Source organism: Eleutherodactylus coqui, unplaced genomic scaffold (genome assembly GCF_035609145.1).
Source record: "Eleutherodactylus coqui strain aEleCoq1 unplaced genomic scaffold, aEleCoq1.hap1 HAP1_SCAFFOLD_36, whole genome shotgun sequence".
Classification (NCBI taxonomy): domain Eukaryota; kingdom Metazoa; phylum Chordata; class Amphibia; order Anura; family Eleutherodactylidae; genus Eleutherodactylus; species Eleutherodactylus coqui.
Window position 1 is genome coordinate 1422747 of NW_027102234.1, and position 24206 is coordinate 1446952.

The following is a 24206-nucleotide window of genomic DNA, read 5'->3' on the forward strand; positions in this document are numbered from 1 at the left end:
TGGTATCTGTTGTTGGTTGGTGGCTGCAGCAGGTGGTATCTATTATTGGATGGTGGCACCAGGTGGTATTAGGTGTTCTTAGCAGCAGGTGTTATTATTGGTAGGTGGCAGCAGTAGGTGGTATCTATTGTTGGTTGGTGGCGTCAGCAGGTGGTATCTATTGTTGGTTGGTGGCACCAGGTGGTATTAGGTATTCTTAGCAGCAGGTGTTATTATTGGTAGGTGGCAGCAATAGGTGGTATCTATTGTTGGTTGGTGGCTGCAGCAAGTGGTATTCATAGCTGGTTGGTGGCTGCAGGTGGTATTAGGTATTCTTGGCAGCAGGTGGTATCTATTGTTGGTTGGTGGCACCAGGTGGTATTAGGTGTTCTTAGCAGCAGGTATTATTATTGGTAGGTGGCAGCAGCAGGTGGTATCTATTGTTGGTTGGTGGCACCAGGTGGTATTAGGTGTTCTTAGCAACAGGTGTTATTATTGGTAGGTGGCAGCAGCAGGTGGTATCTATTGTTGGTTGGTGGTACCAGGTGGTATTAGGTGTTCTTAGCAGCAGGTGTTATTATTGGTAGGTGGCAGCAGTAGGTGGTATCTATTGTTGGTTGGTGGCTGCAGCAAGTGGTATTCATAGCTGGTTGGTGGCTGCAGGTGGTATTAGGTGTTCTTGGCAGCAGATGGTATCTGTTGTTGATTGGTGGCTGCAGGTGGTATTAGGTGTTCTTGGCAGCAGGTGGTATCTATTGTTGATTGGTGGCTGCAGGTGGTATTAGGTGTTCCTGGCAGCAGATGGTTTTTTATTTTGGCTGATGGCAACAGATGGTATTTGCTGCTGTTTGACATCTCCCCTGATGTTATGGGGAATGTCACTTCCTGCAAAAGGAAAACGTAAAGACAATCTAGTTAAACCTTCTTTTAAGCTATAGGCAGTGTGGTAGCACAGATGGCCTGCAGAGGGCAGTAAAGCAGTAATTCTGCTAGTAAATTACAGAAAACCCTTGTGTGGGTATGGCAGGGAGGATGCAGGCAAGGAAAATGCTGTACAGCCCTGCTGAGGTGATCTAGTGTTTGTTTGTTTCTACTGCAGCTAGGGCTTATTTCAGGGTTAGGGCTTATGTTTCAAGTTCCCCTGAAAATCCCATCTAATCTTATAGGCCGTGTCTATTTTACAGGACAAAATGAACGGCAGGAAAAAACATCAGACACGTTCACTGTTGAGAATGAAGTCATAAGACCAGAGGAAGAGTAAGTTCTTGTAGTTTATCATAAAAGTTTTATGTTGTTTGTTATGCATTTGCATTAAAAACCAATGAACTAAATAGTTAGAAATCTGACACTTAAAAACTGATCAGCTAGATCTAGACTCAGGGGCATAGCTATAGGGGATGCAGAGGTAGCAGTCACTACCGGGTCCTGAAGCTTTATAAGAAAAAATACCAATTTTATAAGCGATGCTTGTGCCGGGCACACACACTGACGTCAGTGTGCGCACCTGGGATCATACTTCCCTGACCTCTTCTCATTGTTTCCTTAGGAGGAGTGGAGAAGAAAAGAAGCTCCATCAGCTCGAGCGTCCCGCAGCAGCGCTGAGAAGGGTAAGGGTGTCGATAAGACTGCAAAGAGGAGGTAAGTATATGGGTCTCAGGGGGAAAGGGCTACTACTACTGGGGCTACTGTGGGGTTAATATTACTACTGGGGCCAATATAGGGGACACTATTAGTAATAGTTTGGCCCCAGTAACATTTACTGTTGAGGATGAAAGACCTGAGGAAGAGGAAGTTCTTGTAGTTTTTTATATGAGTTTTATGCTGTTCATTATGCGTTTGCATGAACAAGCAGTGAGCTAAATAGGTAGAAATTCGACACTTAAAAACAATGCGCCAAAGCTAGGACATGGTGAGCCGCGACACGCCATCACTTAACCCTCCCACCTCTCCATGTATTTCAGGTGTCCAAGTCTTCATTTGGGACGCTGCAAGGTCACTATGGTCTTTGGTTCCAATCTGTGATGTCACAGACACTGCAGGTATATAAAGTGATGTTACAGTGAGATGAGCTCATTCTGTATAGAAAGTGAGAAAGAGAAGAGAAAATGTTCGTGAAATTGATATTAATGACTCTGCTGCTATTACCATCAGTGCATGCAGGTTCAATCTTCAGCAAAAAATATGAAGGTAACTACATTTGTAGCCGCCCATCCTTACATCCCAAATAACAACTCATTTAGGAATCCGCAGTTGTAATACTAACGACCTAATGAATAAAAGGCAGATTATGAATAACTTCTATTGTTTCTTCTTTTCTAGATGTACCAAGAAAGAAAATAGAAGAGACGCCGACCATTATAGATCGAATAGAGGATAACATCAGATTTATTTTACCCGCTGTTGCCCCCTACTTCTTGGTACTCGTATATGCGGTGGGCGAGTGTCTTTATGAGAGGTATAAGTAAGTATTGCAAACCGTAGACACAAGACCCCCCAAATATGGCCGAATTGCATTTTCTTTTCTATTTCACTCCAGTTTTTTAGAGTGGAGCGAACAATCTGAAAATGCAAAAAAAGCTCCATGTCCTTAAGGGGTTAAAGGGTATATTTTAGTGTACGGTACACTTCTTGTGGCTTGTTTTACTGCACGGACTCACAAAGTGACTTCTAATTTTCCAACTTTACAGGAAAAAGAAGATGGATGACATCTCAACAGATGACATTGAGAGTGGAAGATCATCCAAACCCACAGAAATCAGCAGCGAATCCAACGGTAAATGCTGCAGTGGAGTCAAATCACTGTGCATTATATGAACATCTAATCTTATAGGCCGTGTCTATTCTACAGGACAAAATAGACAAGAAGAAAAACTTCCCGACACATACACTGTTGAGGATGAAGTCAAAAGACCAAAGGAAGCGGAAGTTCTTGTAGTTTTTTATATGCGTTTTAAGTTGTTCGTTATGGAGGACTGTAGAAGGACTTGCGCAGACATGACAAGAAGTTTTTTTCTTACTGCAGGTTGACCATTGCAAACTTTGACAAGTTGCTGGAGATTCTGTGACCCCATCTGACGTACCGGGATCATTGCACAAATTATTTTTTTAGCTAGTGTTTTTGGCTTTTTTGATAGTTAGGGACTCGCAAGAAAATGAGGACCCTTGACGTGGGCTTGCGAGCTTACATAATATGGTGAATTTAGCAAAATCACTCCTGAAAAAGAAGTGATGTATATTTGCTACATTTGCCCGTATTATAAACTAATACCTCATTTGGTTTATCTTAGGGATAACATAGGGAGAAGATCGCAATCCTCTGCCACTGCTGTGACAGGGGATTATTTCATCCTTGCAGGGAATCCCCTCATCACTGAATACTGTGACAGCACTGTCACAGTGTTGAGTGATGAGGGAAATCCCCGTAGAGATAAAGAAATCCCCTGCCACAGCAGTGGCAGAGGATCGCGATGCTATCCCATTGCTTTCAATGGGGTTGGCACTGCTGCTGCTCCATTGGAAGCAATTGGATAAAGGCATCCTCTGTGTTGATGATTTTTGGTGGGGGTGGGGGCTAGAAATACAAGCCCTACTCCGAAAACAATTCATAGCTGCAGAAAAAAAAACTAAACACCACTTTAGATGCACCAATCAGAGGCAGTGCTTTCAGGAGGTGCGATTTTTCAATCCACGACCAGAAGAGATGCTGAAGAAGAGGACCTGGGAGAAGTTCTGCTAGAGATGACCGCACTTCTAAGGTGATGTATTTCTTTATTTTTTGGTCTGCAGCTAGGGATTATTTTTGGGATAGGGCTTATATTTCAAGCCCCTCCCCCTCCACACACACACACACACACACACACCAGAAAATTATCGCTGCGGGGAGTCCCCTCATCAATGAACACTGTACTAGTGCTGTCACAGTGTTCAGTGATGAGGGGATGCCCCGTGGAGATGAAGCAATGCCCTGCTATGGCAGCTGTGGCAGGGGATTCCATCAGTGTGATGCGGCGCTCTGATTTTTGCACAATGTCCTATCTTTTACAGGTGCATTTTCTTTTGCGCTTGTAGTAAATGGACATCGGTTGTAATAGAGCCATTTTTTTGCATATCTACTTATGTGCGCAAAAAAATTGCTTGTTTCACTGCGGCGTCAAAAATGAAACAAAAACACAATATTTTTATTTTAAAAAGTTTTATTATTTTCTGTTTTTAAAAATACACAACAAAGACTTAACTTCAATTTTTTTTAAACAAAGATGCCTCTAGACTTTGGTCCTGGGGATCTGTGTCACTGCCTGAAGCTGTAGATCACATAGAGGGTGCAGCAGACTATTGTGGAGTTTGCTCCAGTGATGAGGGGATCCCCTGGTAGAAGACAGATGCCGTACGGCTGGCGGGTGTGCATATTGCCATGAGGATGACGGGGTTGGTATGCACCATATTCATGGCTATGGTACTGCTGAGGTGGGGGTGTTGCTGGTGGAGGGGTGGGGGGAGGTGGAAGTGGAGGCTGCATATTGGCAAGCACACATTGTTGATGGTGCAGCCTGAACTGCTTGATATTATAGTGCAGCTCATAGGGTACCTTTGGGGGGCGAGACATTTCTAAAAGGTGAAAGACTTCTCCTTGATTCGTTAGCCGCCAGTGTTCGGGCATGGTTCTTAGAATTAAGGCCACTAAATAATTGGGCCGCATCATTCAGAGGGCTTTGGTGCTCAAGAAGTGCCATGACCTGTTTTTGCATCTCTTCCTGCCTCTGTACTGATGCTACAACTGGGGCATTTACTGGCATCGCAGCTGGGGGTCTTCCCACTCTCCTTGGAAGCAGTTGGCTGCTGACGGATGGCACACTGTCGTGCTCCTCTACTGTAGGCTGTTGAGGCAGCACCTGCTTCTTGCTGCGGGCTCGGCAAATTATCACTAGATCTGTGGAGAGAAAGCACTTTTTAGTAAACGCGTCTGGACCGTAATGCATGAAAAACAGCTCAACTGCAAACCGGCACGTCACCAGGCATTTGTGCTTTTTCTATTTCCCATTTTTTCCTTCCCCCTTTTTAAAAATTGAAACTCATCTATTAATCGGCAGCTGAGTGAGGACTCGCTTCTGCGGGACGAGTTGTATGTTCAAATGTTTGTATGTTCAAATGCTACAATGTAACGTCCTTCAAAACTTTTGAAAACTTTCTGGAGAGAATTAGACAGAAGAAGAAACTTCTCCATCTCTCGGTGCGTCTTGTTTTGATGGCATTTCTATTGTTCTTGTCCCTCTTTGTTTCTAGCCGTGAGCCGTAAATACTGTTTATTTTATGTATCGGACTGTTAGAATGTAAATTTGTTAAAATGCAATAAAAAGTAATGATAGAGTAGTAAATATTCTAAAACGGTCCCGCTGGAAACTACGGGGCCCTCAGACAACCATGCTGACAGTAAAATGAAGAAGCTATTGCGCTCTGAAGATGGCGGCAGGCATTAATTAAAGGAAATAAATAGCTTTGAAAAAAATTTGTTTCGTTGTACCGACCCATAACAGAAGTTTTCATGTCATTTTTGTTGCAGTTTGTGCGCTGCAGGCACAAGACGCACTGAAAGAGGGCGGAATATCTTTTTTTGCCCCATTTCTCTCCTGTAGAATTTTTCCTAATGTTTCAGTGCATTAGTAGCATTAAAAAATACACCGCGTCCCACAAAAAACAAACCCTCCTACAGCGACGCGATGGATGAATAAAACAGGATTTTTTAAAAAGGGGGCAGGAAAAAGCTAAAATGGAAAAAACCTTGGACACTAAGGGGTTAAAGGGTTAACAGCTCCGAAGAGCCACACAGCTTATCGGAGTTGTTGCTGCTGGGTGTTGGCTGTAAGATACAGCTGGTGCCCACGTGTTATGGAGGGAGATCACGGTGCGGTCTCTCTTAAAAAATTGTTCCGGCGATACAGGATTTAAAAACACAGCAGGCTTACATGTCAGCAAGTCCCAACTATTACCGCCTTTCCCTGAAGGCATGCCCTAGCTATGCTACAAAACAAGACTTTACCTAGCAGGGGCGGTCCAGGTCCCTCCCGCTACATTGAATAGCTGCGCCACGATGCTCGAGAACCAATCCGAGCCATCGCTTCCTGGAGACGGAGTTTACAAACACTGTTACCAGGAAGCAATCTCTAGTCGGCCACCGAGGACTGATGGGATTGCGTCGTAGACCAGTGGGACGGACCTGGACCATGTCTGCTAGGAAAACATGATAAGACATTCCCAAAAAATAAGACGCAGTTCCACTTTTGGGCTAAACATGGGGGTCTTATTTTGGGTAAATACGGCATTCGTACATTTCTTCAGCTGCTGTGTACTTACTCTCTCATGCCCATGCTTGGTGCCGGGTACATTCATTGCTGCAGGTAGATATATGGTCGTTTTGTTCTTCCTCCAGCTCTGCTCCTCGGGACCGCTGTGTATTCTTCTCGGAATTGATCCTGCGCTCCTCCACTTTCCCTTTAATTCTTCCACTGCAATAGATCAAAGAAGCAAACATAAGCATTCTGTGTGCATGTGTCTGCATGTCAGCTTGTGTGCAAGTGTCTGCTTGCATGTATGTCTGTATGTCAAATATGCATGCATGGATCTCTTTGCATGTCAGTTTGCATGCATGTGTACATATGTTCATGTGTCTGCATCATTTGTGTAGGTGTTTGCATGTATGCAAGTGATGGCTGATAAGTAGCAGTCAGTACTTACGCAATTCTTTTTCTCGCTCGTGTCATTGGGGTACACAGCAAAGACCGTGGGATATAGCTTCTGCCACTAGGAGGCGACACTAAGCACAAAAAGTTAGCCCCGCCCTCTGGCTATATCCCTCCTGCCGACAGCAGGCTAATTAGTTTTTAGCTTAGTGTCTCGTAGGAGGACGGTTGTGCCCGTTAGGGCTGCTTTAAGGGCCAGGGTTAGACGGAGAGGCAGGACGCTCCCCATCAAACCCGAACGGAGAGGAGGGCGAACAACCTCGGGTTTGTCCAGGTTGCTTCTTGCCCGGCCCGCCTCAGAAGGAAAGGTGGCACATCCGGGTCGTATATATCCGCATGTGGCCCGCCAGCGTGAGCCCCCCTATGTTTGGTGCAGAGGTCTGCATCCCCTTCCCATGGGCAGGCGATGTTACAGGGGTAGGCTGCTGGAACTGGGGAGCCGCCTTATCTTCCAGCAAGAACGCAGGAGGTAAGTATGTGCTGGCGACCCCCCCTCCCCTCCCCTCTCCCTTCCCTGGCTCTCCCAGTATGTCGCTTTTGCATGCGTACCTTGTGGGCTGCAGCGAGGCGCAGGCATAGGCGTAGGCGGACAGGCTCCTTTTCGCGGGGGTTGTATCCGCTATGTATGGCTGCGGATATTCAGGGCACTGGTTTCAGGCACAAGCCGGCGGGGGGGCGTGGCCTCGTAGGCATGGCACCTCAGGCGGCGGCAGCAACAACTTCAGGATGCCCTGGTCTTCCGGCTCCCTGCATGGGCTCCCGGCAGGAGTTCCTGCGATGTAGGGGCTCAGTGGAGGGGCTGCAGTGCAGCCCCGGGCGAGGCAATGCCGGGAGCGGAGGGGGCGTGGCCACGCCCACATGACGTGTGGGGGCGTGGCTTCACGGTGATCCCTCCGTGGGGGCGTGGCCACGCCCGTGTCACGCTGGGGGCGTGGCCTCGTGGCGTGGGTGCGGCAGAATGCTGCCTTCATTGACTCCATGTAGGGGGCGTGGCCTTATCGGCAATGCACGCCGCCCTGCCCCTCCCCATTCCTCCCTTAGCACAGGTGAAGGGGGATGACATCAGAGAAGCAGCCTATTGGGGACAGCGCGCCAGGACTTAAAAACCTCCCTGCTGCTCCACTCCTTGCTGCCTTTTCTGCTCAGCTTATACGCTGCACAGCTCAAGCTTCAGGAAAAGAAAGCCCTTCAGCACCTGCAGTCTCCCAACCCAGCGGCTCCCCGGACCTCTTCGGACCTCGGCAAGGACCTGGGTAAGCTCTGCCTGGCGGCTAGCTCCCCTCTTTCACTGCGTATCCCTCCTGCCGGCGGTTGGCATAGCAGAGGATAGCTCGCAGTTTTCTTTGCACGGTGAAACCCCAGCACCATGTCTGACCCCAGAGGCCTGGAAGCTGGACCAGGGACAGCAAGAGTAACGCACTTTGCTTGCTCACGCTGTAACCTAAAGTTCGCATGCGGACAGGCTGAGCCCTTTTGTAGAGATTGTTCCCCTGCGAAACAGGCGGCTGGGCAGGGCATCCCCCCCGCAGTTCAGCCCCCAGCTGTGGCCGAGCCGGAATGGGCCCGCTCCTTGTCAATGGCGGTGTCTGACCTCACTCGGGCATCTGGCGCAATTTTGGAAAGGTTAGCGCAGGACGCCACCGGTTCACATGAGGAGGGTGGCCGTAGACGTAAACGGGTCAGGCCTTCGGACTCACGGCGGCCCTCCCGATCACCATCCTCCTCGTCGCTTTTGCGCTCTTCTGGCACTAGGTCACGGCGCTCGTCGGCAGAAGAGGATGTTTCGGACGAGGAATGGTCTGAATCTTCCTCAGACTCTGTTGTGGAGGAGGATCAGGTCCCAAAATTTTCTGCGATGGTGGAGAGCTTAGTGGTTGCGGTGCGTGACACTTTTCAGCTCACTGAACAGGAACCACAGGCATCTGGAATATCGTTTTCTTTCAGGCAGCCTAGACGCTCTCCAAAAACCTTTCCTCCTCATGAGGACTTTGACAAGGTCCTATCTAAGGAGTGGAAGGCACCGAATAAGCGTTTTTCCAAGATAGGTTACTTGGACGGGAAATACCCCTTCCCGCAGGATTTAGTGGAGAAGTGGTCGGTCCCACCACTAGTGGATCCACCCATTTCGCGCCTGGCTAAGCACACGGTGCTACCCACGGCACAGTCCTCCTCCCTCAGGGATCCCAAGGATCGAGGAGTCGAGGCCTTAGCAAAGACCGTTTTTGAGGCGGCAGGGTCAGCTCTTAGGCCTGTGTTTGCCTCGTCCTGGGTCAGTAAGGCTGTTACTGACTGGGCAAAGCGGTTACGAGAAGGAATCCTCGAAGGGGCAGCGTCCGAGGATCTGGTGGGCATTACACACCAGATTGAACAAGCGGGCATGTTTCTCTGTGAGGCCTCTATGGATACAGCCAGGCTGGCGGCCCGAGCCTCCGCGGCATCGGTGGCGACTCGCCGGACCCTATGGTTAAAATCGTGGGATGCGGACGCTTCCTCCAAGGGGTCGTTGATCAGTATGCCCTTTGTAGGATCTCGTCTGTTCGGCGCCAAGCTAGACGAGCTAATCTCAGAGGCTACGGGGGGAAAGAGCTCGCTTTTGCCGCAGAACCGTCCAAAGCGGTCATCTCCGCAGCACAGACGTTTTCGTTCCTATCGCCGGACGAGTCCTCGTAGGGTGGAGAGGATGGGTCCACAGGAGCGGGAACAAAGGAAGGTTCCTTCCTTTAAACCAAAGTCCTCTTGGCGGGGGCCCCAGCCCACAAAGGGTACCAAAAGCAAGCCCTCCGCATGAGGGACTGCCCCCACCTGTTTCGGACAAGGTGGGGGGACGGCTTCTCCAATTCAGCCAGGTCTGGTCATCTCAGATCTCAGACACTTGGGTACAGGAGGTCGTGTCCAAGGGCTATGCGATAGAGTTCCTTTCACAACCGCACGATCGCTTCTTTCGTCCAGAACCCCGGGGGACCCAGGGAAGGCAGCAGCTTTTCTCGGAGCGGTCCGCTCTCTTTATTTACAGGGGGTGGTGGTGCGAGTGCCCCCCGAACAATACTTCACGGGGTTCTACTCAAATCTTTTTGTGGTCCCCAAAAAGGACGGCTCCGTCCGTCCGGTTCTGGACCTAAAGAAGCTGAACAGGTTCGTAGCGGTCCGTCATTTCCGCATGGAGTCGGTACGAGCGGTCATCGCATCCTTGGAGGCAGGGGAATTCCTGTCTTCGATAGACATCCAGGATGCATATTTACATATCCCCATTTGTCAGGTGCACCAGCGCTTCCTCCGGTTCGCAGTACAGGAAGAGCACTTCCAATTTGCGGCATTGCCATTCGGGCTGGCGACAGCTCCCAGGGTGTTTACAAGAGTCTTAGCGGCAGTGATGGCAATCTTGCATTCCAGGGGGGTTGTTGCCATGCCGTATCTAGACGACATTCTGGTGAAAGCCCCGACCCAGCGGGACAACCTGGAGAGCCTGCAGATTGCCCTGGACACGCTTACCAGGTTCGGTTGGCTGATCAATTTCAAGAAATCGTCTCTTGTGCCAGCTCAACGCATGCAGTACCTGGGGATGTGCTTCGACACGGCACGAGGTCGAGTGATTCTCCCGGAAGCAAAATGTCAGCTGCTTCAGAGGCAGGTGCGGTCCCTTCTATCGCAGCGACCGGTGGCGATCCGCCATGCGATGAGGGTTTTGGGACTGATGGTATCGTCTTTCGAGGCGATTCCATTTTCCCAGTTCCACTCCCGCCCCCTGCAGTGGGCGATACTGTCAAGGTGGGACAGGTTAGCACGATCCCTCGAGCGGAAGATAAGGATTCCGCCAGGTGTTCAGCAGTCGCTCCAGTGGTGGTTGGACTCGCCACGTATCCAGCAGGGCAGGTCGTTCCTGCCCCTGCAGTGGCAGGTGCTGGCTACAGATGCCAGCATGACAGGCTGGGGGTGCACGCTGGGGGATCTGGTAGCACAGGGAACCTGGTCCACGCAGGAGTCCTGTCTCCAGATAAACGTCCTGGAGCTGCGAGCAATACTCCGGGCCTTGCAGCATTTCGTGCACCGGCTGGAGGGAACTCCAGTGCGAATCCAGTCAGACAATGCGACCGCGGTGGCTTACATAAACCATCAAGGCGGGACCCGCAGCAGGGGAGCCATGAAGGAAGTAGAGGGAATTCTGTCATGGGCCGAGAAACATCTTCCAGCGATATCGGCAGTCTTCATTCCCGGGGTCGAAAATTGGGCGGCCGACTTCCTCAGCAGGAAGGAGGTCGACCCAGGAGAATGGGGGCTACATCCCGAGGTATTTCAGGAAGTATGCCTAAGATGGGGTCAGCCAGACGTGGACCTGATGGCGTCTCGCTTCAATCAGAAGCTTCCAGCCTATCTGGCCAGGTCAAGGGACCCCAGAGCTCTAGCAGCAGATGCGCTAACGGCTCCATGGACGGGGTTTCATTACCCCTATGTCTTCCCACCAATTCCTCTCATTCCACGGTTGCTCAGGAGAATCAGGAAGGAAGGGCTACCTGTGATTCTCATAGCCCCAGATTGGCCGCGAAGAACGTGGTACGCGGAGCTCATGTACATGGTAGCAGACGCGCCCTGGCGATTACCCCTGCGAAAGGATCTTCTCTCTCAGGGTCCCCTCTACCACCAGAATTTAGCTACACTGCGTTTGACGGCGTGGCAGTTGAGACCGCGGTACTGAGAGCAAGGGGCTTCTCAGACCCAGTTATCCAGACTATGATTAGGGCTAGGAAGCCGTCGTCATTGAAGGTATATCACCGGGTGTGGAGAACATTCTTTCGCTGGTGCGAGCAGAAAGGGGCGCACCCGATGCATTTTTCGTTGGCCCGTCTCCTGTCGTTTCTCCAAGACGGGTTGGGCTTGGGCCTGAGCCTCAGCTCCCTTAAGGGACAGGTTTCGGCTTTGTCAGTTTTGTTTCAGCGACCTTTGGCTTCAAGGTCGGCGGTGCGCACCTTTTTTCAGGGAGTTGCTCATACGGCACCCCCTTTCCGGTCTCCGGTGCCACCTTGGGACCTTAACCTGGTTCTGGATGCCTTGCAGGCCCATCCGTTTGAACCATTAGCGGAGGTACCGTGGCGCTTGCTATCTTGGAAGGTCGCTTTCCTTGTGGCAGTTACCTCCCTTCGTAGGGTTTCGGAGATTGCGGCACTATCGGCAAAACCACCCTTTACGGTTTTTCACCAGGATAAGGTGGTGTTGCGACCGGTGCAATCTTTTCTCCCAAAGGTGGTGTCTACCTTTCACAATAATGAGGACATTGTACTGCCATCATTTTGTCCAAAGGCGGTTCACCCTAGGGAACGGGCTCTGCACACCTTAGACCTAGTCCGCGCTCTAAGGACATATTTGGACCAGACAGCGTCCTTCCGGCGCTCGGATTCCCTGTTCGTGATACCGGATGGTCCGAGACGGGGCCTCGCGGCATCAAAGGTGACTATTGCTCGCTGGATCCGTTCAGCAGTGGTGGAAGCCTACCGGGCCAAGGGTGAGGCACCGCCATTCCAGGTGACGGCACATTCCGCCAGAGCAGTGGGGGCGTCATGGGCGGTAAGTCACGGTGCCTCAGTATCACAGGTGTGTAAGGCAGCTACCTGGGCATCCCTGCACACCTTTTCTAAGTTTTATCAGTTACATACGTTTGCGTCAGCCGACGCTTCGCTGGGTCGAAAGGTTTTACAGACGGCTGTAAACTGACCGCATGCGGTTATGATTTATTTGTACCCACCCTTGGGGACGGCTGTGGGACGTCCCACGGTCTTTGCTGTGTACCCCAATGACACGAGCGAGAAAAGAGGATTTTTTTACTCACCGTAAAATCTCTTTCTCGTCTCGTCATTGGGGGACACAGCACCCACCCCTCTTTCTTTATATGACACAGTGGTGGTCCTGGTCGGACTCCGGATTCTGTAAGTCGCACATGGTGCTGCGTGGTTTTCATTACAGTTAAATTTTTTGTTGATGTGTCATATGACTAACTATTGTTGTCTCTCTGTTCCTGCATGGCTATTCCAACTGCTGGCATGACAAACTAATTAGCCTGCTGTCGGCAGGAGGGATATAGCCAGAGGGCGGGGCTAACTTTTTGTGCTTAGTGTCGCCTCCTAGTGGCAGAAGCTATATCCCACGGTCTTTGCTGTGTCCCCCAATGACGAGACGAGAAAGAGATTTTACGGTGAGTAAAAAATCCTCTTTTTGTGAGTTACCACGGCTGTAGTCCATTCCTCGTAAATCTTTTTAGCCAGTTCCTCCCACGACCTTTCTTTCCTATCCTTATTTTGACGCATCAGGACAACCAATTTCCCCGTGTCAAATTGTCATCTTGAGAAAATGGCAACCACAGGTCTTTACTTTCTGAAAACCAGCCTTTTCTCTACCCCCCTGGATAATCTCTGCCTTCAAATCCACAGTTCATGCGCAATTGAATTGCAATTGCACTGCGGATCATCCACACCCATTGACTTCTATTGAGCCCACTCGCACAGGATCCGGACTGTAATGGAGAAAAATTGCTTGCCGCTGCGGGAGATTTACATATCAAATCTGCAAGCTTAAATTAGGTTGCGGATGCCAATGCTTCCCTATGGGAACTTTGACTTGCGGATCTCCTGCGCTGGTGACCAGTGCGGATTCCGAATAGAAATCCGCCCATGGACATGAGCCTTAATACTCCCTGCAGCCACCAACCAATAAAGGATACCACCTGCTGCCAAGAACACCTAATACCATCTGCTGCCACCATCCAACAATGAATACCACCTGCTGCCAAGAACACCTAATACCATCTGCTGCGACCAACCAACAATAGATACCACCTGCTGCCAGGAACACATAATAGAAGCTGCAGCCACCAACCAACAATAGATACCACCTGCTGCCAGGAACACATAATAGAAGCTGCAGCCACCAACCAACAATGAATACCACCTGCTGCCAAAAACACCTAATACCATCTGCTGCAACCAACCAACAATGTATACCACCTGCTGCCCAAAAAACCCAAATACCATCTGCTGCAACCAACCAACAATAGATACCACCTGCTGCCCAAAACACCTAATACCATCTGCTGTCACCAACCAACAATAGATACCACCTGCTGCCAAGAACACCTAATAGCACCTGCACTCACCAACCAACAATAGATACCATCTGCTGCCAGGAACACCAAATACCAGCTGCAGCCACCAACCAACAATAGATACCATCTGCTGCCAAGAACACCTAATACCACCTGCAGCCACCAACCAACAATAAATACCATCTGCTGCCAAGAACACCTAATACCAGCTGCAGCCACCAACCAACAATAGATACCATCTGCTGCCAAGAACACCTAATACCACCTGCAGCCACCAACCAACAATAAATACCATCTGCTGCCAAGAACACCTAATACCAGCTGCAGCCACCAACCAACAATAGATACCACCTGCTGCCAAGAACACCTAATACCATCTGCTGCCACCAACCAACAATACCATCTGCTGCCAAGAACACTTAATACCACCTGCAGCCACCAACCAACAATAGATACCACCTTATTGCTTCCAGGTTTGACCAACTATACCAGTGATGGGGAACCTTTTAGAGACCGAGTGCCCAAACTGCAACCCAAAACCCACTTTTTTTTATCACAAAGTGCCAACATGTCAGGGGTGGGGCTTATCACCATGTATGATGTTACCCCCATCATTCTAAAAAGGACAGGGCCGCTTCAAAATAGACAGGGTGCAGACTTTGACTGCTTTTTGGATGCGGAAATACTGCAGAATGTCCTCAGCGGGAATTTCTGTGGAAAATTCGGCAGCATTTCCGCATCCAAAAAGCAGTCAAAATCTGCATCGTATTTTGAAGTGGCCCTGTCCTTTTCCACCACATGTAAACATACCCGAGCGATAATAGTGACCCCCCCCCCCCAGCGGCCCCAGTGGTAATAGTGACTCCCACCCCACAACAATAATAGTGACCCCCACAGCGGCCCCAGCGGTAATAGTGACTCCCCTAGCGATAAAAGTGACCCCACCAGCGGCCCTAGGGATAATAGTGACACCCCCTCAGTATAATAGTGATGCCCCCAGTATAACAGTGACACACACAGCGGCCCCCAGTGCAATAGTGACACCCCACAGCGTCCTCCAGTCTAGTAGTGACACCCCACAGCGCCCCTCCCAAGACCCACATACTTACCCCTTCCTCCTCCTCCTGGAAGCTCAGCTTCTCTTCTGGTTGGCGATGGTCCCGACACGCATATTAACTTTTTCTTCCCCACTTCTGCCACAATAGGCAATTCCCAGCAACCTGATTGGCTGTTTGGTGTATCAGCCAAGACAAACAACCAATCAGGTTGCTGGGAATTGCTGATTGGGGCAAAAGTGGGGAAGAAAAAGTTAATATGCTCCCGGCACACACTGCGAGGTCAGTGGGTTGCCGGACGCCTCCTCCCCCTGCTCTCGCGGAACCAAGTAGTAGGGGACGTCGGGGGAGGGCGGAGGAGGATCCTGGCTGCACATTGAAGTCACAGTGACGGGATCAGCGCGGCTAGCAGCGCTGTGAGTGAATGCCAGCAGGGGAGCCACGGCCCCTGCTGGTATTCACAAGTGGTGAGCGGCCGATGGCGGCGTGTGCCAGTAGGGAGGGCTCTGCGTGCCGCCTCTGGCACGTGTGCCATAGGTTCGCCACCACTGAACTAGAGGCATTCCTATGTATGATAAGACATTCCCCAAAAAATAGGACCCAGTTCCACTTTTGGGCTAAACATGAGGGTGTTATTTGGGGTAAGTACGGCATTCGTACATTTCTTCAGCTGCTGTGTACTTACTCTCTCATGCCCATGCTTGGTGCCGGGTACATTCATTGCTGCAGGTAGATATATGGTCGTTTTGTTCTTCCTACAGCTCTGCTCCTCGGGACCGCTGTGTATTCTTCTCGGAATCGATCCTGCGCTCCTCCACTTTACCTTTAATTCTTCCACTGCAATAGATCAAAGAAGCAAACATAAGCATTCTGTGTGCATGTGTCTGCATGTCAGCTTGTGTGCAAGTGTCTGCTTGCATGTATGTCTGCATGTGCATGCATGTCTGCCTGCAGATATGCATGCATGGATCTCTTTGCATGTAAGTTTGCGTGTAATTATCTGCATGCATGTGTGCATATGTGCATGTGTCTGCATCATTTCTGTAGGTGTTGGCGGGTATGCAAGTGATGGCTGCTAAGTAGAAGTCAGTACTTACGCAATTCTTTTTGCGAGTTACCACGGCTGTAGTCCACTGCTCGTAAATCTTTTCAGCCACTTCCTCCCACGACCTTTCTTTCTTATCCTTATTTTGATACACTTCACTATTGGTGTCCCAAATAGCAGGATAAGGGGGACTACCCACTACAATTTTTTTTTCTACTGCGAAATTCACAGCGTTTTTTTTTTCTTCTAATGTTAAAATCGCGGTCGCGAAAAATCACGATTTAGCAGTAAATTGCGATTTTGCGCGATCGCGAATTTAACATTACAAGTCCCATAGACCCCTGTAGAAAAAAAACGCGGGCAGTCACCCTTATCCTGCATCAGGACAACCAATTTCCCCACGTCAAATTGTCTGCTCATCTTGAGAAAATGGCTGCCACAGCTCTTTACTTCCTGAAACCCAGCCATTTCCCCACCCCCGGCTAATCTCCAACTTCAAATCCGTAGTGTCTTATCACCGAAAGGACCACAAATCATAAAACTTAACTTTTATTATGTATAAACCAAAAGAAGACGTACTTTTATTTTCCCATATGTGTCAGAGGACACACAACAATTAAAATCAACCAAGCTCAAATCGGTGGATGTTGCTCAATCGCAGTAAACAATATAGTCAGACTTTTATTCTATACTGTTACGATTCTTATCCATCCATCATTTTTATATTTTCCAATATTTTTCAATCCGGGATGACTAAATATCTATTGTCAGTGACTGACACCACCAGTATTTATCCAAGAGTGGTAGAATATTTATTGTCAGTGACTTAAGATTATTATTGATGGTTCTATATCCAATGTTACTCATCAGTATCACTATCCATTTCAACACCTCTAATTCTTTATCACAAGATGGATCTAGCATCTGCAGTTGTTCCTGTTCTTATATTGGTCACGGTACAATGATGTTTATTATTTTGGATCAATAGTCCATTGTCTTTATTATTGTATCTGACAAATGCATTTATTTCTATTGTCACCTTATTTGGAACAATTGTTCATCAAAGATTGCTCAGGTAGTATGAGTTCCTACTAGAACAGTGTTTGGGTGACTAATTTTTAGCAGATGTCACCTCAATAAATCGCCATTGGGTGCTATGTCTGAAGTGTATTTCCAGAAACCTTGATATATCAAGCTTATTTATGCTTGTTATTCTGTGGCACTTCCTTATTATTGTATGACCCGTTCCCTGAGCTATTCATTTCCCGTGATTTATATGATTATATACAGGAAATGAATACAGCCACATGCAACCGTTATTGGTTATCAAAGACCATGATGGATTGTTCCAAATGGTAATGTCTTTTACAAAATTCAATCTCTCTTAGGCCGCCTGCAGACGAGCGGGTCGGATCCGGCAGCGAGAAATCTCGCCGCGCGATCTGACCCCAGAGCCTGCAGGGACGAGCACGTACTTACCCGCGCGTGGCGGCCCCGGCTCTTTGATGTGCCGGCTGCCGCGCAGCCGGCGCATGCGCAGACCGGAGCCGGCGGCCGGTGAGTGCGTGCCCCGCAGAAAATTAGAACATGCTGCGGTTTGTTTGCCGTGCGAGATTTCGCGCGGCCAAACCGCGGCCGTCTGCATAGGAGTGCGTATTGTAATGCACTCCTATGCAGACTTTCAGCGGCGGAAATCCCGCGGCGGGATTTCCGCTCGTGTGCAGGCGGCCTTACTTATAAGTAGGCAATTCAAAGGAATTGTCGCTCCCACTTATATAATAATTCGTGTAGAGAGAAGATATGTGAGGTGAAGAAAGATAGTGGCTGCATTTAATGAAGCAGCGTACCCTTCCTTTATAAGCTGCTCATCCCTTAGGATTTAATGAGCTAGTATTTAGTATACATAGATGGCTTGGTGGTAGCCTAGAATATATTGTAGGCTATCACCTCCATCAATACCCCTTAGGGTGATAGTCTCTGTTTCTATAAGTGCAGTCTGTTATGATAAACTAACAGCTGCCAGCTAGGATAATGATGATGACCCTGTTTTCAGTTTATAAATATGTAGATGGGTTGCGTTATGATGAACACACAACCACTCTATAGATTAGTTTTTCAAGGAGGGAATCGGCCCATGGAACCTATCCCCCCATCCCCATCAACGCGTTTCCACATCCTTGGAGACGGTTGTTTCCTCAGGATGGAGCTAACCTAGCATGACCAGCCGCTCTGGCTGTCAGAGTGTAAAATGAACAGAGATTCCGTAGTCAAATCCGTAGTGCATCCGCAAATTGAATTGCGGGTGCAATGTGAAGCACCCGCACCCTTTGACTTCTACTGAGCCCACCTGCACGGGATCCGGACTGAGATGGAGAATGCTGCGATTTGTTTCCCGCAGCAGGAGATGCGCAAATCAAATCTGCAAGCTTAAATTAGATTGCGGATGCCAATGTTTCCCTATGGGAACTTTGACTTGCGGATCTCCCACGCGGTTGACCAGTGCGGATTCCAAAATACAAATGTGCCTATGAACATGAGCCCTAATGCCACCAACCAACAATGGATACCACCTGCTGCCAAGAACACTTAATACCACCTGCTGCCACCAACCAACAATAGATACCACCTGCTGCCAAGAACACCTAATACCAGCTGCTGTCACCAACCAACAATAGATACCACCTGCTGCCAAGAACACCTAATACCAGCTGCAGCCACCAATCAACAATAGATACCACCTGCTGCCAAGAACACCTAATACCACCTGTTGCGACCAAACAGCAATAAATACCGCCTGCTGCTAAGAACACCTAATACCACCTGCAGCCACTAACCAACAATAGATACCACCTGCTGCCAAGAACACCTAATACCGCCTGCTGCCACCAACCTACAATAGATACCACCTGCTGCCAAGAACACCTAATACCAGCTGCAGCCACCAACTAACAATAGATACCACCTGCTGCCAAGAACACCTAATACCAGCTGCAGCCACCAACTAACAATAGATACCACCTGCTGCCAAGAACACCTAATACCAGCTGCAGCCACCAACCAACAATAGATACCACCTGCTGCCAAGAACACCTAATACCAGCTGCAGCCACCAACCAACAAAAGATACCACCTGCTGCCAAGAACACCTAATACCATCTGTTGCCACCAACCAACAATGCCATCTGCTGCCAAGAACACCTAATACCATCTGCTGCAACCAACCAGCAATAGATACCACCTGCTGCCAAGAACACCTAATACCACCTGCTGCCACCAACGAACAATAGATACCCCATGCTGCCAAGAACACCTAATACCATCTGCTGCCACCAACCAACAATGCCATCTGCTGCCGAGAACACCTAATACCACCTGCTGCCACCAACCAACAATAGATACCACCTGCTGCCAAGAACACCTAATACTATCTGCTGCCAAGAACACCTAATACCAGCTGCAGCCACCAACCAACAATAGATACCACCTGCTGCCAAGAACACCTAATACCATCTGCTGCCACCAACCAACAACAGATACCATCTGCTGCCAAGAACACCTAATACCATCTGCAGCCACAAATCAACAATAGATACCCCCTGCTGCCAAGAACATCGTATACCAACTGCTGCCACCAACCAACAATACCATCTGCTGCCAAGAACACCTAATACCACCTGTAGCCAGCAACCAACAATGGATACCACCTACTGCCAAGAACACCTAATACCACCTGCAGGTACCAACCAACAATAGATACCACCTGCTGCCAAAAACAACTGTTACTACCTGCTGCCTGCCACCAACCAACAATGGATACCACCTGCTGCCAAGAACACCTCTAGAACACCTTTCACGGCCGGCCGATATACGCCATCACCTGGGGCATAGAAGCTCGTGAACGGGCGCATAAATCTAACGTTTGTGCGCCCATTCACACGGCATGGGCCCCCGGCGTAAATGCGCCAAGGTCACGATGCCGTCGCCCCTTTCCCCTCCCTATTGCAGGCTCACCTCTGCTTTCCTCCTCGTTCTTTGCAATGGGAGGGGCGGGGTGGGGCGCAGCTAAGCGCCATCCCATCTCTTCCCACTGATGGCTATAGACAGGGGGCGGCAGCTTAGCTGCCAAACTCCCTCCCAACTACAGCCGCTGCCATAGACTCCCATAGGAGCCATGCAGCGGCCAACATATTCTGGCCCAAAAGATAGTTCCAGGACTATCTTTTGGGCCCGACATAAAAACGTCTGGCGCTATATTGGTTGGCCGGGCGCTTTTACGTCTCAGGAATATGGCCATGTAATCTGATGCATTGGAATCCAATGCATCAGAACACAGCGTGTATCAGCCGGCCGTGAAAGCGGCTGGCTGATATACGCTCATGGGAAACAGCCCTAACACATTTGTGTGGCTATAAGACGCACCAAGATTCAGACAACAGAAAGTAAGAACGTATTTAATCACAAGCATAACAACGGTAAATAGGGAACAAGTTACAAGGAAAGCCGATCCATACGTAAAAGTAGCGCACAGCCAGATAACATGAAAAGCAATGAGTTTATTACAATATTCCGAAGGCACAAAAACACAAAACATGTACAATAAAACCATTTAAAAACACTAAAACTACCCAGCGGGAATAGGCATGCAGCAGCATCTAAAGGATAAAGCAAACAGTGATACTCAGATTACACTAACTAATCAAAAGGTCCAATCTCCTAGAATAAACCCAACATCACAACCACTATTGGGGCAGTAATGTGACATACGAACAGGATATGAGAAGAGACGGACTAATAGATCTGGGGAAAAATATTTTAAGTCCCATAAACTCATTTTAGGGTATTTAACGAGATATCCCACGCAGGTGGAGTCCCATATGAAATGTTGAAAGCCCTTATTATTACCCTACCCGACCCTGGTAAGTCCCCAGATCAACCCTCACTCTGCTGTCCTACCTCCTTATTACATGCAGATATAAAGCTATATGATTAATCGCATCCGCTGCTGAAATCTGCATGAAAAATCTGCGCATGCCGGGGACATGAGGCCAAAGTCTTAGCTGCCCGACTATCAGAGGTTCTTCCGAATTTAATTGATAGAGATTAGAGATGAGCGAATGTACTCGGATAGGCACTACTCGTCCGAGTAATGTGCCTTATCCGAGTACCGCTGTACTCGTGCTCAAAGATTCGGGGCGCTCCGCTGCTGACAGGTGAGTCGGAGCGGGGAGCGGGGCAGAGCGGCCGGGAGAGAAGGAGAGAAAGATCTCCCCTCCGTTCCTCCCCGCTCTCCCCTGCAGCTCCCCGCTCCGCAGCGCGTCCCGAATCTTTGAGCACGAGTACAGAGGTACTCGGATAAGGCACATTACACGGACGAGTAGTGCCTATCCGAGTACGTTCGCTCATCTCTAATAGAGATCAAGTTTAGACCTGCCGATTTCTCGCTTGAACGAGCGAACAATTCATCATTGTCTCATACAAACAAGAATTCGTTCAGTCGGTCACAATCGCTGTATAAGTGCAGTTAAGGGTGCGTTCACAAGAGCGTATATCGGCTCGGTTTTCACGCCGAGCCGATATACATTGTGCTCACGTGCAGGGGGGGAGGCTGGAAGAGCCCTGGAGCAGGAACTGAGCTCCCGCCCCCTCTCTGCCTCCTCTCCACCCCTCTGCACTATTTGCAATGAAGAGAGGCGTGCGGGGCGGGGCCAATTCACGGACCTTAGCCCCGCCCCCGTCCCACCTCCTCTCATTGAAAATAGTGCAGAGGGGCAGAGAGGAGGCAGAGAGGGGGCGGGAGCCTCAGTTCCTGCTTCTGGCTCTTCCAGGCTCCCCCCCTGCAGATGAGGAGGACGTATATCGGCTCGACGTGAAAACCGAGCCGATATACGCTCTTGTGAACGCACCCTAAATCGAATGACTAGTGAACGCGCCAGCGATGATTCTTATGCCTGCAGGAAATGAGTGATGAGCGAATAGCGGATGATTTCTCGTTCATCGTTCCATCGTCGGCTGAGTTATACTGAACGATTAGCATTCATTTTCACTCGTTTGAATGATTTGTTTGAACAATAATCGTTCCGTAGAGAAGGGCCTTTAGGTTTATTGAAGGTTGAGAAACAGTTGATGGCACTCGACGGTTTTTTAGCAATATTTGAGGTCATGGCCCGAGAAACGCCTTCAGTGCTCCTCACTCTGGATACGAGGAGCCGTTTGACCACCGGAGTTGTCTTAGAGAGGTGCTCTTAATTTGTCTTGAATGCTTTTTTACCCTCTTCCATCATGGTCCTCTCTTCTTCACCATCAGCTCACATATATACATCGGGCTGTATTTCAACTCCTTTTAACATCACTAATGGTACCAGGCGGGGATGCCCACTGTCACCAATGATTTTTGCTTTAGTGATGGAGCCATTTGTCTGATTGATTCGCTTGTCCCCAGATATTTCTGGTATCACTATTACCAGAACCGACCACCGTATTGGCCTCTTTGTAGACAACATAATTTTGAGCATAACCTCACCAGAAACATCTCTCTAAGCTGTTTTGTGGACTATTGAGGAATTCAGCCACTAAGTCATTGATTCTTGGTGTGGGCATACCTCGACCACTTCAATTAAAATTAGAGGCCAAACGTGAAATTTCTTATTTAGATATTCTTCCTACCTTCCCGATTAGCCAATTAGGAACCATTAATTGTAATGTTCTATTATCTACCCTACAAAAAGATATTAAAAACTACACTAAACTATCGATCTCCTTGGTGAGTAGTAAATTGCTTACGAAAGATGTTGATATTACCCACAATACCCTACTCCTCCGTACCTTCCCATCCTTATTTCCAACGCTGTATTGATACGGATTCAAAAATTACTTCCAAAATGTATTTAGAAAAACCAAAGAGCAAGGGTCTCACCTAATATACGCCTCTAATATGCCTCTCAAGGAGGATTAGCTTGCCCACATGTGAAGAATTATTATTTGGCCTCACTACTAGACCAATTGAGGAGCTGGTGGTTGGACGACTCTGATAAGCACTGCGATGATATAGAAGCTACCATTACTGGATTTTTCAAACTGCATCCATTAACATATGTAAAGGAATATCTTCCTCTTTTGATGGTTTCCCACTCCGACCTGTAAATACCCTCTTGGAGATCATCCTGTGAGTTATCCCTGACATTAGGCTTAGAAGTTGGTATCTCAACAGTTGGTATATCAACAGTGATGGGACCTGATGGAAGGCTCATGGATGCTTCTCTCCGAAGATTCTATAAGTACCTCCAATTGTGACATTTTATCTTGTTGTTAAACCTTTCAGGATGCCCTCCTAGAACTTTATATGAATCCTTTTTTTCTAATTCACACTAAAGGTATAACTGGAACCTACACCGCACTTTCCCTTAATTGTAATTCCCGTTTTCAGAAAGAACTGAGAAAGGGAATTTCAGGAGACCTTTAATGAGGACCAATCAGTTAAGTGCTAAGACCTCTTGTTGTGCTAATCATTAAGAAGACGTTTATATAGGTGGCATCTACCGCTTGTCTGAAATGCTTCCTGGTACTTCTGGTTTGTGTTGGAGATGTTATGGACAAGTTGGATCTCTGTTACATATCTGGTGGTCATGTGAAATCCTTAAACCTCTATGGGATCAGATTTACTTCCCACTGCATTCAATTTTGACTTTCGATGGGGCCCTAATGTGGCCCTATTATCATTAGCTGTAGAGGATATTATTTTTGCTGGCCTTACTATATTGTCTCATCTCCTAATAGTAACTAGGGCTTCTATTGCTATGAAATGGAAAACTACGGCTAGATCGACTTTTTGCTGTTATTCAAAATAACTGCTTAATGGAAAACTTATTGCTTCCAGATTAGACCAACTAGAGGCATACAAATGTAATAGGGTAAATGGGACAATGGAACAATACCTCTACAGCGCCACCTATTGGAAGGCAGCATTTCTGCAAGCCAATGTCAGACTTTTTAGCAAGCCTTGTAACAATGACTGGGAATTATAAGCCAAAGCCACAATCTTCTCCAGAAGGAAAAGCTAACCGTGCACAGACAGACAGAAATGCTGCCTTCCAATAGGTGGCGCTACAGAGGTATTGTTCCATTTTGCATTTGCATATTTCCCCCAGGAGCATGGATGGCCTTATAAGTCTCCTCACACCTTCTAAGTGCTCTCCTTAAGGAGTAACGGTACCCTTCCTGACCCAATGTAAATGGGTGAAATGGCTTCAATTCTCTGGTTAAGATATTGCAGTGCTTAAATACAAATTAGAGGACAATGTGTATAAATA

General features: G+C 48.5%; 1 long non-coding RNA gene across 3 annotated transcripts; it reads right to left on the reverse strand.

The window, feature by feature from the left end:
* Nucleotides 1-4188: 4188 nt before the first annotated feature.
* LOC136600964 (uncharacterized) lies at nt 4189-16447 on the reverse strand. Of its 3 annotated transcripts, none has more exons than XR_010789267.1 (3): nt 15541-16447; nt 6328-6479; nt 4189-4906 (listed from the first exon to the last, which is right to left on the reverse strand). It is a non-coding gene; the product is annotated as an uncharacterized lncRNA (long non-coding RNA). The 3 variants fall into 3 exon arrangements; XR_010789266.1 differs by lacking the exon at nt 15541-16447 and adding an exon at nt 7263-7560; XR_010789268.1 differs by lacking the exon at nt 15541-16447 and adding an exon at nt 6709-7191.
* Between the last annotated feature and the right edge of the window lie 7759 nt (nt 16448-24206).